This window comes from Rhinoderma darwinii, chromosome 4 (assembly GCF_050947455.1).
Source record: "Rhinoderma darwinii isolate aRhiDar2 chromosome 4, aRhiDar2.hap1, whole genome shotgun sequence".
Classification (NCBI taxonomy): domain Eukaryota; kingdom Metazoa; phylum Chordata; class Amphibia; order Anura; family Rhinodermatidae; genus Rhinoderma; species Rhinoderma darwinii.
In genome coordinates this window covers 331,556,047-331,573,490 of record NC_134690.1, presented here as the reverse complement: position 1 = coordinate 331,573,490, position 17,444 = coordinate 331,556,047, and the positions used below count along the sequence as shown (strand labels likewise).

At 39.5% G+C, this 17,444-nt stretch overlaps 1 long non-coding RNA gene across 2 annotated transcripts in view; it reads left to right on the top strand.

Moving 5' to 3' along the window:
* The first annotated feature begins 2,880 nt into the window (after positions 1-2,880).
* LOC142761247 (uncharacterized) overlaps positions 2,881-17,444 on the top strand; it is a 113,307-nt gene continuing 98,743 nt past the window's right edge. For both annotated transcript variants that reach the window (XR_012883578.1, XR_012883579.1), the window contains exons 1-3: positions 2,881-2,993; positions 4,069-4,218; positions 6,854-6,960. This is a non-coding gene — a long non-coding RNA (uncharacterized LOC142761247). The remainder of the gene's footprint in view (positions 2,994-4,068; positions 4,219-6,853; positions 6,961-17,444) is intronic.

Genomic DNA, 17,444 nt, shown 5'->3' with positions numbered 1-17,444 from the left:
TATAAAGGGTGTAATTTCTGGGGGGGGGTGGATGGGGAATTGTGTGTGTTGTTTTGAATGTAGAAATTGTGTAGGTAGTCAGAAAAAAGTACCGTATTTTTCGGACTATAAGACGCACCTGACCATAAGACGCACCCAGGTTTTAGACAACAGAAAATACGAAAAAAATAATTTGTTAAAAAATTATTTGTTAAAAAATTATTTATTCTATTTTACCACATTCTGAGAGCCAACATTTTTTTTATATTTGTTTCATCGATTGAGCGGTGGGAGTGCTTATTTTTTGCGGGACGAGCTATCGTTTTATTGGCACCATTTTTTGGTGCATACGATTTTTTTGATCACTTTTTTTCTTCATTTCATGTTTTAAGCACTAAGGTGACAAAAAAACTATTTTGATATTTTACATTTTAAAACTCACCGTGCGAGTTAAATAATGGTATATTGTAATAGATCAGACTTTTACGGACACAGCGATACCAAATTATTTTATTTTTTACATTGTGCTTGGGGAAAATGGGAAAAGGTTTTTTTTTTAACTTTTAATATTTATTTATTTTTAAACTCCTGAAAATGTATGTAATATTTTTTTATTTTTTTTACACATTTTATTAGTTCCCCTAGGGGACTTGAACCAGCGGCTACTTGGTTACATGTGGAGTCACTGACACAGTGTACGCTGTTTCCCTAACTCCCATAGTAGTGAATGGCAGTTACGGAAGCAGCGTAGCATGCGAGCTACGCTGTTTCCGTAACTACTGTTCACTTCTATGGGAGTTACGGAAACAGCGTAGCTCAGCGAGTTACGCTGTTTCAGTAACTCCACATGTAATCAAGTGGCCGGAAGAGCACAGAAAGCTAGAACGGGGTTTAGGGGGTCCGGTTCTAGAGATAGGTGCGGGTCCTGCATCTATCTGACATTTATGACATATCCTGTGAATATCCAAAGAAGTAGTAGGACAACAGCACACGTCTTCAAATCATCAAAGTGGTTTTATTGTCAAGACATCCACAAACGACAAGCAACGTTTCGACCCATAGTGAGTGAAGGGTCTTTGTCAAGCCTTGACAAAGACCCTTCACTCACTATGGGTCGAAACGTTGCTTGTCGTTTGTGGATGTCTTGACAATAAAACCACTTTGATGATTTGAAGACGTGTGCTGTTGTCCTACTACTTCTTTGGATATACATCGTGCTGGAGTTGGTTTGCCTGGCTTGACAGCGTGCACCGCACCATACTCGGGACTAGTGCTGCTTCAAAAATCTCCTATATCCTGTGAATATGTCATAAATGTCCTTCATAGAAAAACCCCTATAAATGCTGCGGTCGCTATTGACCACGGCATTTAACTATTTAAAGGGGTTTGCCATAAAACACATGTATCCCCTATCCACAGGATAGGGGCTACATGTGAGATCGCTGGGGGTCTGACCGCTGGGACCCCCAGCAATAAGGAGAACAGGGGAGCGAAAGTCACCCAAAGCACTACATGAGAAGCCTGGACTTCCGGATTCTGTGTCCGGCTTATCTGTTCCGCAGCTCCATAGAGATCAATGGAGAGCCGCTCATGCATGCGCAGAAGAATCAAATTGATCTTTATGAAGCTGCCGGACACAGAACGTGGAAGTCACAGCTTCTCGTGCAGCGGTCTTGGTAACTTTCGATCCCCGTTTTACTTATCGATCACACATGTATCCCCTATCCTGTGGATAGGGAGGATACATGTGTTTTATGGCATAAGCCCTTTAAACTGCCAGGAACAGTGAAATTGCTGTTCCTGGCCGTTATAGCAGCATGTCAAAAGCTGACACCTGCAGTGTATGGAGCGGGCTTAGCGCGTGAGCCCGCTCCATACATCACCCCCCTCCAGATCCATGATGTGCCGACACGTCATGGGTGAAGAAGGGGTTAAGCAAGGAAGCGGTCATGGCGCCCGGCGATGCCGGGTCCCTTGACTGCGGACTTTAAGACGCAGGGACTTTACGGTATATATTGGGGGGGGGGCAAAATATCAAAATATAATTCTTGGGGCTATTGCAGTTTTTGAAATTAAGTAATTTGTTGGGGTTTCTAATATTTACACTGCTCAAGGACACTTCAGACCTGATTTAGGCCCCATGCACACGACCGTAGACTTCGTCCGTAATTTAGGACCCATTCATTTCTATGGCCGATAGAAACCTTCCCATATATTTACGGGAAGGTGTCCGTGCCGTAGAAAGACTCTGCAAAAGATAAGACATGTCCTATTTTTTTCTTTTTACAGACTGTGCTCCCATACATTATATGGGAGCACTGGTGTCTGTCCGTGGCCATCAGCAGCCGGCCGTGTGCATGGGGCATTAGTCTTTAAAAAAAAAAATGGTTTTGGAAATTGTCTTGAAAATGTGAAAATTGCTGCTAAACTTATAGAATTCTAACGTTCTAAAAAAATAAAAGGATATTTAGAAAATGATGCCAACATAAAGTAGACAAATGAGAAATGATAATTATTAAGTATTTTGGTGGTATCATTATCTGTGTTACAAGCAGAGAAATGCAAATTTTCTTCCACATTTTCAATAGATTTTGGTGTTTTTTTAAATAAAATTAGAATGCATCAACAAAAATTTAGCCCTAACATAAAGTACAAACTGTCATGAAAACACAACCCCAGAATCGCTTGGATAAGTAAAAGCATTACAATGTTATTACCACATAAAGGGACACATGTCAGATTTTAAAAATGTGGGCTGTGTCAGAAAGGTAAAAACTGGCTGCGGTGGTTAAGGGTTAAAATTCCAAGCAGTGATCTGATTGGTTGCTGTGGTTGACTATGACATTTATTGCCTCAATGTTTAAGCCACGCCCCTTTTTAATCAGCAGTTCTACTGTCAGTTCCACAGATTGTCCGACATACATCACATGAAGATGACTGCCACTGTCTGTCACAAGGATGAAAACTGTTTGGACTAGCAGATACATGGAGAGCAAAGCGCTGACAATGTGAAGGTAAGGAGGATCAATGTGACTCTGTTGCCCGAGGGCATAGTTGTAAGGCACCTAGCATCTGGAGCACATAACCTACAAGCCCCCCTAGCTCTGCCCCTTCATAGGGGTACAAGGGTACATATAAATTTAATGCCAGCCTTGCTCCCAAATGGTCTGGATCCAATGGGACAGTCAGAGGGACAGTTTAGGTATTTTTTAGAACAGCGCAGCCACTGTTACACTGATTGCCATGGTAGCAGCAGCCATTTTGCTAGAGTCAGTTAGAGGGAGTGAGCATGCAGCTACTAGACATGAATGTAGACAGAGCGCTAATAACAAGGTCAAGTTCACAACATGGAAAATTATTGCCGCCCCTCACCCTAGAAAGAGCTTGGAAATAGTAAAATCTAATGGCCCCCTACATACAACTTGTATAGCTATAAAGTGTAAGTCCTACCAATCAGAATACAGTTTTCCTAGCGCTAGTTTAACATTTAAGGTAGTGATCTGTTTGGTTGCTGCGGTCAATATTGACACTTATTAAGGGAGATTTTTTTAAATTGTCTAAAAGAAAAACTGGACTTGTTGACCATAGCAACCAATCAGAGTTCAATGAAAGCTGCACTATGATTGGTTGCTATGGGCAACAAGAACAGCTTTTCTTTTAGGCCTGGATCACACACATGATTTTGCAGGCAGAAAAAAATCTGCCTCAAAATGTAATTTTCCCGTAGCCATTGAGCGTCGTGGGAAAAAAACACAGTGAAAAACGCTTTTTCCGCCACCTATTAATTTCAATAGACGGTCAAAGGTGGAAGTGCGACAAGAAAGGACATGCCGCTTTATTTTCCCGTGTGAGGCTAAAAGCCACCTCGGAAAGAAAATGCCTCCCATTGAAATCAATGAGAGGCGGTTTTGGACGTTTTTGGCGCTGTTTCCGTGTCAAAATCAGCGCCCAAAAAAACTCTGTGTGAACTGGGCCATAGACAATTTCGATAAATGGGGCCAATTGTATCTAAACATAAGCCCCGCTCACATGTTATATATTAGCAGTTACATCCCATGATATATCATTTCCAACTGACATTTCTTCCAGTCTTTTCCAGAGGAACAGTTTAGGTATTGTTTAGAATAATGGGGCCAGTGTTGCACTGGTTGCCATGGTAGCAGTAGCCATTTTGCAAGAGTCAGAGGAAGTGAACATGCGGCTACTAGACCTAAATGCAGACAGTGCGCTGATAACAGGGTAAGGATCACAATATGGAAAATGAAAGATCTGACAGCGAGAGAGTTTATTTATTTATTTATTTATTTATTTTATTTGAGAAAACAATTACTAAAAATTCAATATGAACTTTCGGAATAAGAATATAAATGTACAGCGGATCATAGAATGATTATTATCCATAAATTATACAGCACCAACATATTATGCAGTGCTGTACATTGTAGGATAGAGAGGTACAAAAACAGACCCCAATGCAAAACATTAGAAGTATAAGGGCATGACCAGACGTGGTGGAATTGCTCTGGAATTCCGCAGCGGACAGTCCGCTGTGGAAATCCGCAGTATACACGTTTCTTTATTGCTTTCCACAGCTTTTTAGTTAGGTTCATTTACACGCTGCGGAGCATAGGCTGCAGTGCGGAATTTGGTGTCCGCAGCATACACTGGCTGTTGCGGACGTGTAGCGGACTTGTTGCGGACTCATTGCGGAATTTCTCCTTTGACTTCAATGGAGAGTCAGAATTCCGCAATGAAGTCCGCAGATGTTATGTCTGCTGCGTAGCGTATTGGTTTTACGAACATGATAGTTCTTCATTCGTGGCTGGACCTATGTATTTCTAGGTCTACAGCCAGACTGAGGAAGTCAATGGGGCTCCCGTAAATTCGGGTGACTACGTCTGTGCACCCGTAATTACGGGAGCGTTGCTGGGCGACGTCAGTAAATAGTCACTGTCCAGGGTGCTCAAAGAGTTAAACGATCGGCAGTAACTGTTTCAGCACCCTGGACAGTGACTTCCGATCACAATATACATCAACCTGTAAAAAAAATAGACGTTCATACTTACCGAGAACTCCCTGCTTCTTCCTCCAGTCCGGCCTCCCGGGATGACGTTTCAGTCCAAGTGACGGCTGCAGCCAATCACAGGCTGCAGCGGTCACATGGACTGCTGCGTCATCCAGGGAGGTCGGGCTGGATGTCAAGAGAGGGACGCGTCACCAAGGCAACGGCCAGGTAAGTAAGAATTTCTTTTACTTTTACTAGGGAAAGTGCTGTCCCAACTCTCTATCCTGCACTGATAGTGAGAAGGGAAATACTTTCACCTCAATACGCAACGGCTTGTCCGCATCAATTTAACCCGTTAGTGACCGGCCCATCGTGTTTCTACGTCGGTCACTAACGGGCCTTATTCCGATGCCATAGACTTTTTACGTCGAGCAGGGAGCTGTCAGATCTCCCTGCTCTCAGCTGCTAGAGGCAGCTGAGGGCTGGGAGCGTCCTTGCTCTGCCGTGTGAGATCGATATTAGTATCGATCTCAAACGTTTAACCCCTCAGATGCGGTGCTCAATAGCGAGCACCGCATCTGAGTGGTTTTGGAGAGAAGGAGAGAGCTCCCTCTCTCCCCCACCGACACCCGGCGATACGATCGCCGAGTATCTGTGTCTCCCATGGCAGCCGGGGGTCTAATAAAGGCCCCCAGGCTGCCTGGGGTGAATGCCTGCTAGATCATGCCGCAGGTATGACCTAGCAGATGCCTGTCCTATTGCAGAATCGCATATTATAGTCCCCTAATGGGACTAGTAAAAAAGTGAAAAAAAAGTTTAATAAAGTTAATTTAAAAAAAAATTTGAAAAAAAAATGAAAAACCCAGCTTTTCCCCTTACAAAATGCTTTACTATTAAAAAAACAAAATAAAGTTAAAAAGTTACACATATTTGGTATCGCCGCGTCCGTAATGACCCCGACTATAAATCTATTACATTATTTAACCCGCACGGTGAACGCCGTAAAAAAAAATAATAAAAAACTATGGAAAAATTGCTGTTTTCTGTGAATACTGACTTTAAAAAAAATTAATAAAAAGTGATCAAAAAGTCGCATCTACTCCAAAATGGTACCAATAAAAACTACAAGTCGTCCCGCAAAAAAAAAGCCCTCATACAACTGCATTGGCGAAAAAATAAAACCGTTACGGCTCTTCAAATATGGAGACGCAAAAACAAATAATTTTGAAAAAAAAGGGTTTTTACTGTGTAAAAGTAGTAAGACATACAAAAACTATACAAATTTGGTATCGTTGCAATAGTAACAACCCGCTGAATAAAGTTATTGTGTTATTTATACCACACGGTAAACGGCGTAGATTTAAGACGCGAAAAAGAGTGGCGAAATTTCAGATTTTTTTCTATTCCCCCCAAAAAAAAGTTAATAAAAGTTGATCAATAAATAATATGTACCTAAAAATGGTGCTATTAAAAAATACAACTTGTCCCGCAAAAAACAAGACCTTATACAGCTGTGTCGACGCAAAAATAAGAAGATTATAGCTCTTGGAATGCGACGATTGAAAAACGTAAAAAATAGCTTGGTCATTAAGGTCCAAAATAGGCTGGTCATTAAGGGGTTAATGCCCATTTTAGGCAGAGCCGCAACAGAATCTGCAACGCAGATTATGTGCGGCATTGATGCGGACAGTGGCGGAAAAAATACGCCACGTCTGGTCATGACCTAAAACAAGAGAAGAGAGCCCTTCCCAAAAGAAGAAAGTTTATCGAAGTTGTGGGTCAGGAGTGGCGGGATTATTATTATTCTCTGAAAAACTAAATGTATATTTTAATAGAGACTTTTTCTCATATTTCTCTTTTGTCTTATAGGACGTCTTACATTTGCTAGAAAATATACAACACTTCAAAGCTACAAAGTATCAGTTGTCACATGGAGCTCTATGGGAGAAGAAATGGCTATAGAAGAGGATGAAGACGTAAGTATCCGACCTCTGTAATCTAGACGTGGGAACGATTGACAAGAAAACCAATTAATATCTAGATTACACACAATATGTCCTAGGAGAATAATTGTAGAATATTTATCGAGTAACAAAAAAAATGGATAATATTTCAGCTGTACTAGAAAAAGCCTCATGGAGGAAAGGGAGGGAATTTATAACAGGGATGGATGTTCAACAAGAGGAGAATGACAGGAAATGTGGGAGCAAATATTATGTGTAATAGAACAAATTCTATAGGTTAAAAGTAATGTTGTAGAGAAAGTGTCATTTCTGGGGGGATAAATGAGGGAATGTGTATAATGTTTTGTATGTGAAAATTGCGTCATTAGTCAGAAAAAAGTACGTCAAGTCCTATGGCAACCAAGTACCTGTGGGCAATCAGAGCTCTATGGGAAATGGTGGCTCCTATAGGTGAAAACCACGGACGTGTGTATCTTCCTATTTTTTCTGACCACTGACTTTTAATAATGTTTACAAACCACGTGTGTATCTTCCTATTTTCTCTGACCACTGACTTTTAATAATGTTTTTATTTGTATAGCAATCTTATGTTTAACCCGTTAGTGACCGCCAATACGCCTTTTAACGGCGGCCACTAACGGGCTTTATTCTGATGCATATGCCTTTTTACGGCACTGCATCAGGATAAAGTAAACAGAGCAGGGAGCGTCAAATCTAGAGGCAGGTGAGGGCTGGGAGCGTCCCTGTTCTGCCGGGTGAGATCGATATTAGTATCGATCTCACCTGTTTAACCCTTCAGATGCGTTGCGCAATAGCGTGCACCGCATCTGAGTGGTTTTGGAGAGAGGGAGGGAGCTCCCTCTCTCCCCACCAACACCCGGCGATAAGATCGCCGAGTGTCTGTGTCTCTAATGGCAGCCGGGGGCCTAATAAAGGCCCCCAGGTCTGCCTGGAGCGAATGCCTGCTAGATCATGCCTCTGGCATGACCTAGCAGATGCTTGCCCGTTTTAAACGGACAGGCAGTAATACACTGCAATACAAAAGTTTTGCAGTGTATTACAATAGCGATCGGAGAATTGCATATTATAGTCCCCTAGTGGGACTAGTAAAAAAGTGAAAAAAAAGTTTAATAAAGTTAATTTAAAAAAAAAATGTGAAAAAAATGAAAAACCCAGCTTTTCCCCATACATAATGCTTTACTATTAAAAATACAAAATAAAGTAAAAAAGTTACACATATTTGGTATCGCCGCGTCCGTAACGACCCCGACTATAAATCTATTACATTATTTAACCCGCACGGTGAACGCCGTAAAAAATGTAATAAAAAACTATGGAAAAATTGCTGTTTTCTGTGAATCCTGACAAAAAAAATTTGATAAAATGAGATCAAAAAGTCGCATCTACTCCAAAATGGTACCAATAAAAACTACAAGTCTTGCCGCAAAAAAAAAGCCCTCATACGACCGCATCGGCGAAAAAATAAAAACGTTACGGCTCTTCAAATATGGAGACACAAAAACAAGTCATTTGGAAAAAAAAACGTTTTTACTGTGTAAAAGTAGTAAAACATACAAAAACTATACAAATTTGGTATCGTTGCAATCGTAACAACCCGCTGAATAAAGTTATTGTGTTATTTATATCACACGGTAAACGCCGTTGATTTAAGACGCGAAAAAGAGTGGCGAATTTTCAGTTTTTTTCTATTCCCCCCCAAAAAAAAGTCAATAAAAGTTAATCAATAAATAATATGTCCCCCAAAATGGTGCTGTTAAAAAGTACAACTTGTCCCGTAAAAAACAAGACCTTATACGGCTATGTCGACGCAAAAATAAAAAGGTTATAGCTCTTGGAATGCGACGATGGAAAAACGTAAAAAATGGCTTGGTCATTAAGGTCTAAAATAGGCTGGTCATTAAGGGGTTAATAGGAAAAATTAGGTTGTGACAAATATTCTATAGGTTATGAGTAATAATGAAGAGGGCCTCATTTCTGGGGGATGGATTGGGAATTGTGGGTTTTGTGTTGAATGTGGTAACTGTGTGTCATTGGTCAGAAAAAAGTCAAAACCTTTAAGTCCTGGGGGCAACCAAGTACCTGTGGGCAATCAGAGCTCTATGGGAAATGTTGGCTCCTATAGGTGAAAACAACGGACAAGTGTATCTTCCTATTTTTTTTGACCACTGACTGTTATTTGTTTTTTTTAGAGGATTTATTCATGAAAGGTTATTAACCCCTTCCCGCATGTACGTGATGGAGATCGTGCGGGCACAGAAGCAGTGCCCGCACTATAGCCGCGGGAGCCCGGCTATGACTGACAGCTAGGCTCCCGCTGCAACTGCCGAGATTGAAGAAACCTTAAATCTCAGCCGTTTAACCCATTAAAAGCCACAGTCAATAGTGACCGCAGCATTTAAAACTATAGACAGAGGGAGGGAGCTCCCTCTGTCACCCATCGGCGGCCCGCAAATGCGATCTCCGGCCGCCAACAGGTTTCCATGGCAGCCGGGTGTCTAACAAAGGCATGGCCTAATAGATTGCCTGTCAATTTTACACTGACAGGCAATAATGCTTTGGTATGTTAAGTATACGAAAGTATTACATCTGTGATCAGTGGGACTTAAAAAAATAATTAAAAACAGTCAAATAAAGTTTTTAACAATATTAAAAAAAAATGTGAACAGTAAAAATAAAATAAAACTATTTTTTCCATAAAAGGTGGTTTTATTTAATAAAAGTGTAAAATCAAACATGAAGAGTACACATATATGGATGGTATTGCTGCGATCGTAACAGCAAAAAGAATAGCGTTAACACATTAATTCAACTGTATAGTAAACGCCGTACAAAAAAAACAGCTAAAAACATCATCAAAATCGCTTTTTTTCGGCATTCCCCCACTAAAAAAATATAATAAAAGTTAATCAATAAGTCCCACGCACCCCAAAATAGTAACACTGAAAACTACACCTTGTCCCACAAAAACCAAGCCCTCATATTGCGATATCAATGGAAAAATAATACAGTTATGGCTCTTGGAATACGGTTATGCAAAAATGTATTATTTTTATTTAGTAGGTTTTTTATTGTGCAAACGTAATAAAACATAAAAAACCTAACATATGTGGTATCGTCGTAATCGTACCAACCCATAAAATAAAGGTAACATGGTATTTATGCCGCATGGTGAACGGCATACATTTCAAATGCGAAAAGCAATGCAGGAATAGCGTTCCTTTCAATTCCGTTCCCCCAAAAAAGTTAATAAAAGTTAATCAATATAATATATGCACCAAAAAAATATGCCATTAAAAAACACAACTCCTCCAACAAAAAACAAGCCCTCATACGCCTATGTTGACGGAAAAATAAAAGAGTTATAACTCTTGGAATGTGAAAATAAAAAAGGGTGCTTGGTCATTAAGGCCAAAATAGGCCTGGTCGTTAAGGGGTTAATAGAGGAAGAGATATGTAGCATGGGGAGTTAATTGTAAGTGTGGATATATTGCAATATAGGAAATATGGGAATAAATATTATGTTTGATAGGACAAAATATGGATTAACAGATATTCTATAGCTTAAACATGATGTTGGGGAGGGTGTCATTTCTGGGTGGGGGGGGGGGTGGATGGGGAATTGTGTGTGATGTTTTGAATGCAGAAATTTTGTCACTGGTCAGAAAAAAGTAGATCAAATCTTTAAGTCCTGTGGACAACCAAGTACCTGTGGGCAATCAGAGCTCTATGGGAAATGGTGGCTCCTATAGGTGAAAACGACGGACGTGAGTATCTTCCTATTTTTTTATGACCACTGACTGTTATTACTTTTTATTATAGTTTTCATTTTTTATGAAAGGTTATTAATAGAGGAAGAGATATGTTTCATGGGGAGATCATTGTGAATGGGAATATTTTGTAATATAGGAAATACGGAATAAATATTTTGTTTGATAGGAAAAAATATGGATTAACATATATTCTATAGGTTAAATTGATTGAAGTTGGTGAGGGCCTCATTTCTGGGGGATGGATGGGGAATTGTGTGTGATAGTTTGAATGTAGAAATTGTTTCATTATTTAGAAAAAAGTAGATCAAATCTTTAAAGGCAATGTGTTGCCAGAAAAACATGTTTTTTTTTTTTAATTAAACATTTAGTGTGTGGGTGATTAAACATTGTTCAAATTTTTTTTATTTTTTTTCACGAGATGGGAAATATTATAAATTAATTCTAATTTATAGTATTTCCCATTTCTGGTCACTAGATGGAGCTATTCCCAAAATTGCAGCATTGCAACATTGGGTGAAAAGCCCTCGCTCTAGTGAGCTCTCAGCATCCCCCCCTCCTTTATCCTGGCTAGTGCCGGGATAAATGAGGGGTTTGAACGGTGTAACCTCCTACACTGTGTGTCGCCATTTTTTGAGCTAACACACAGTGTAGTAGGTTTACATACAGTAGTAAACACACACAAACACGGAACATACATTGAAATCTCTTACCTGCTCCTGCCACCGCGGCTCCCTCCGGCCCGTCCGCTCCGTCTGCTGCCGCTGGTCCAAGTGCACAAGTCCGGAAGCCGCGACCGGAAGTAGTAATATTACTGTCCGGCTGCGACTTCCGGTCCACAGGAAAATGGCGCCGGACGGCGCCAATTTCAAATTGGACTGTGTGGGAGCGGCGCATGCGCAGTTCCCACACAGACGCCGTACACACAAGTGAATGGGACGGGAGCCGTTCGCAGTCCCTATGGGACTGTGGCTGCCGTATTCCATGTCTGTATGTGTCGTTAATTGACACATACAGAAATGGAACAAAAAATGGCAGCCCCCATAGGGAAGAAAAAGTGTAAAAATAAGAAAAAGTAAAACACAAACACACAAATAAATATAAACGTTTTTAATAAAGCACTAACATCTTTAACATATAAAAAAATAATTTGTGATGAAACTGTTCCTTTAAGTCCTGGGGCAACCAAGTATCTGTGGGCAATCAGAGCTCTATGGAAAAAGGTGGCTCCTATAGGTGAAAACAATGGACGTGTGTATCTTCCTATTTTTCCATATTAGAGGAAGAGATATGTTTCATTGGGGGATCATTGTAAATGGGGATATTTTGCAATATAGGAAATATATGAATACATATAATGATTGATAGGACAAAATATAAATTAACAGATAGGTTAAAATGATGTTGGGGAGGGCGTTACACATGATTATGGCCCAATTTGGAGGAGCAGAGATTTTTTTTGGCTTATCAAATAAACCTGTGAAAAATAGTGAAGCTTTAGCAGCCCTATTCAGAGCCTAACAGCTACCTAAAAAGACAGCCATTATAAAAGTCCAGGCATATACAAGGAAACAGTCACCTGAGGTCACAGGTAACATAATGGCAGATGAGGTGGACAGAAGGCTTTAGATTATCTGGGCTGTAACATGCCATAATCAAAAGACTGTTTGGGCCGGTATTTGCATGATCCAGTTGGAGATAGGCGTCAAATTTCACGAAAGGAGAAAATACCACCTGTACCCAAAGGGGAGCAATTCCTAATCTTGGGGATAATTATAATCAAAGTGATCCTTCTATATACAGACAGGAAATATATCATTGCCCCATGGGTAACAAGACTAGTGAACCATGGTGCCTTTTCAATAATTCCCCAAGGTTTGGGGAACTAGCAGATATGATGAAACATCATATGAGTGGCGCCTTTATGCTTCCAAATGATATCTATATATTCTGTGGTCATAATGCCTATCAATGGATACCCATAGGAGTAGAAGGAACCTGTACATTAGCTAGACTCCAGCTACCCACATGGGTATGCGAAAATACTGATTTTCCTTAGAGTAACATACCAAATCATATGTTGTTTAAGAGGGAAGACAACCCAAGTAAGGCTAAATCCCTAGTACATGTTTCCTGGCAAGAAAAGTTAGGCCTATCACTTACACTAGTAGGCACATAATATTGAAAAGCTTGCTGACATATTGCAGAATATGTTTATGATGCTTTAAATATAACTAGCACACTTACCAGTCAGCTTATTTTAGTAACTAATCAGCATGCTTTGGTCCTGGACTATCGGATAACATCCCAAGGCGGTACGTGTCAGATAGTAGGCCCTGCCTGCTGCCATTATATAGAACCCTCTGGACTGTTGCAAGTCAAGTGTGATATCAAGGTGAAGAGGGTTAAGGAAGAGTTCAGGAAAGTTAACTCTCAGGGTGACTGGAATTTGAAATTGCCAGATTGGCTTAGTTGGCTAACAGCTAACTGGTTTAAGGGAATAGGTGCTTGGTTTTACGGAATATTACATGTAGCTTTGCAGGTATTTATTATAAGAATACTGATTTATCTGACTGTCAATCTAATTTTTAGACTGATGACAAAGTCTTGTAATTGTTAGAAAAACCCAACACAGATTAAAGTTCCATGTGTAGAAAAAGGAGTAACATTGGGACATGAAATAACTTCTACATCCTTGCTCCCAGTAGCAGTTCCCATGCCTCGATGGATATGCGTCTACTGTGATGAATGGAACCCCTCTCAAGTTGACATATGCGTCCATTGTGGTTGTCAGGAAGGAATAAGATAATTAGGGATCTGTTTTTTTTTGGCAGGAACACCCCACTCTTAGGTAAATGATTTATAGATGATCTGTGGGAAAGGATCTCAAGGCAAGTTTGATGATCCCACTGTTTATATGGCTACCCGTATAATCCGTGATATACCACAGTTTTGGCTGTAACTCATGATAGGTAGATTCCCCAATCTAATGGCCACTATACTAGTTTAGGAAGGGATAGGAGGATCCAAGTTTTCACCTTCAGAGGATATCGCGTCCCATAGGGATAGAATCGTTGGATGCTATTAGAGTAATTTGTATAAATTGTATAAATTATCAAAAAAACGGCATTATATTCAATTAGATATGTATGAGATATGTATAAGATATGTTTTAAGATTTCCATTCCCTTTCCCCATCATTTGAATACATGGAATTAAGATGACGTCATCTAGCAATCCAAACTAATAAATAGTTGATGTGTTTGATAGGATTCTAGGAAGAAAGTCATTACCTTATATAGAAGTATTTTTGAATGCATGCATTTGTATACATGGCATTGGTTAATGTGTGTTAAGTGAAAGCGTGAACCTATAAATAAAGGCTCCGTTCACAGCCATTTTAGATTTCTGTACATCAAACCATTGTATGTGAAATCTCTGCCGATCTGTCATTTTTGTGAATTTGATTGAATCCTGGACAAATTCTGTTATCAACAAAAGGAACTTAAGGTTGATGGAGATCACTCTAACACTTCCGTTTTCTTCTGTCCACTGACTGTTTTTAATGTTTATATTTGTACAGGGGTGTTATGTTTAATAGGACAAATTAGGATGTGACAAATATTCTATAGATTATGAGTAATGATCTGGATGGTGTCATTTCTGGGGGGATGGGAATTGTGGGCTATGTTTTGAATGTAGAAGCCAGAAGAAAGTAGATCATATCTTTATGTCTTTGGGGCAACCAAGTACCTGTGGGCAATCAGAGCTCTATGGGAAATGGTGGCTGATATAGGTGAAAACGACAGACATGTGTATCTTCCTATTTTTTCTAACCACTGACTGTTTTTAAAGTTTTTATTTGTACAGGGGGTGTTATGTTTAATAGGACAAATTAGGATGAGACAAATATTCTATAGGTTATGAGTAATGATGTGGAGGGTGTAATTTCTGGGGGGATGGATTGGGAATAGTGGGTTATGTTAGGAATGTAGAAATTGTGTCATTAGTCAGAAAAAAGTAGATCAAATCTTTAAGTCCTGGGGGCAACCAAGTACTTGTGCACAATCAGAGTTCTATGGAAAATGGTGGCCCCTATAGGTGAAAACAACGGAATTGAGTATACTCCTATTTTTTCTGACCACTGACTGTTATTATGTTTTTTTAAAGGGCTTCCTTATGAAAGGTTATTAATAGAGGAAGAGATATGTAGCGTTGGGAGATCATTGTAAGTGCGGATATTTTGCAATATAGGAAATATGGGAATAAATACTATGTTTGATAGGACAAAATATGGACTAACAAATATTATATCGGCTAAACATGATGTTATAAAGGGTGTCATTTCTGTGGGGCTTGGATGGGGAATGGTGTGTGTTGTTTTGAATGTAGAAATTGTGTCATTAGTCAGAAAAAAGTACATCAAATCTTTAAGTCTTGGGGAAACCAAGTACCTGTGGGCAATCAGAGCTCTATGGGAAATGGTGGCTCCTATAGGTGAAAGCAACAGATGTGTGTATCTTCCTACTCTTTCTGACCACTGACTGTCTCTAATGTTTTTTTTTGTACAGGGGGTGTTATGTTTCATAGGACAAATTAGGATGAGACAAATATTCTATAGGTTATGTGTAATGATGTGGAGGGTGTAATTTCTGGGGGGATGGATTGGGAATAGTGGGTTATTTTAGGAATTTAGAAATTGTGTCATTAGTCAGAAAAAAGTAGATCAAATCTTTAAGTCCTGGGGGCAAACAGTAGCAGTTCCCATGCCTCGATGGATATGCGTCTACTGTGATGAATGGAACCCCTCTCAAGTTGACATATGCGTCCATTGTGGTTGTCAGGAAGGAATAAGATAATTAGGGATCTGTTTTTTTTTGGCAGGAACACCCCACTCTTAGGTAAATGATTTATAGATGATCTGTGGGATAGGATCTCAAGGCAAGTTTGATGATCCCACTGTTTATATGGCTACACGTATAATCCGTGATATACCACAGTTTCGGCTGTAACTCATGATAGGTAGATTCCCCAATCTAATGGCCACTATACTAGTTTAGGAAGGGATAGGAGGATCCAAGTTTTCACCTTCAGAGGATATCGGGTCCCATAGGGATAGAATCGTTGGATGCTATTAGAGTAATTTGGATAAATTGTATAAATTATCAAAAAAACGGCATTATATTCAATTAGATATGTATGAGATATGTATAAGATATGTTTTAAGATTTCCATTCCCTTTCCCCATCATTTGAATACATGGAATTAAGATGACGTCATCTAGCAATCCAAACTAATAAATAGTTGATGTGTTTGAAAGGATTCTAGGAAGAAAGTCATTACCTTATATAGAAGTATTTTTGAATGCATGCATTTGTATACATGGCATTGGTTAATGTGTGTTAAGTGAAAGCGTGAACCTATAAATAAAGGCTCCGTTCACAGCCATTTTAGATTTCTGTACATCAAACCATTGTATGTGAAATCTCTGCCGATCTGTCATTTTTGTGAATTTGATTGAATCCTGGACAAATTCTGTTATCAACAAAAGGAACTTAAGGTTGATGGAGATCACTCTAACACTTCCGTTTTCTTCTGTCCACTGACTGTTTTTAATGTTTACATTTGTACAGGGGTGTTATGTTTAATAGGACAAATTAGGATGTGACAAATATTCTATAGATTATGAGTAATGATCTGGATGGTGTAATTTCTGGGGGGATGGATTGGGAATAGTGGGTTATGTTAGGAATGTAGAAATTGTGTTATTAGTCAGAAAAAAGTAGATCAAATCTTTAAGTCCTGGGGGCAACCAAGTACTTGTGCACAATCAGAGTTCTATGGAAAATGGTGGCCCCTATAGGTGAAAACAACGGAATTGAGTATACTCCTATTTTTTCTGACCACTGACTGTTATTATGTTTTTTTAAAGGGCTTCCTTATGAAAGGTTATTAATAGAGGAAGAGATATGTAGCGTTGGGAGATCATTGTAAGTGCGGATATTTTGCAATATAGGAAATATGGGAATAAATACTATGTTTGATAGGACAAAATATGGACTAACAAATATTATATCGGCTAAACATGATGTTGTAAAGGGTGTCATTTCTGTGGGGCTTAGATGGGGAATGGTGTGTGTTGTTTTGAATGTAGAAATTGTGTCATTAGTCAGAAAAAAGTACATCAAATCTTTAAGTCTTGGGGAAACCAAGTACCTGTGGGCAATCAGAGCTCTATGGGAAATGGTGGCTCCTATAGGTGAAAGCAACAGATGTGTGTATCTTCCTACTCTTTCTGACCACTGACTGTCTCTAATGTTTTTTTTTGTACAGGGGGTGTTATGTTTCATAGGACAAATTAGGATGAGACAAATATTCTATAGGTTATGTGTAATGATGTGGAGGGTGTAATTTCTGGGGGGATGGATTGGGAATAGTGGGTTATTTTAGGAATTTAGAAATTGTGTCATTAGTCAGAAAAAAGTAGATCAAATCTTTAAGTCCTGGGGGCAACCAGTAGCAGTTCCCATGCCTCGATGGATATGCGTCTACTGTGATGAATGGAACCCCTCTCAAGTTGACATATGCGTCCATTGTGGTTGTCAGGAAGGAATAAGATAATTAGGGATCTGTTTTTTTTTGGCAGGAACACCCCACTCTTAGGTAAATGATTTATAGATGATCTGTGGGATAGGATCTCAAGGCAAG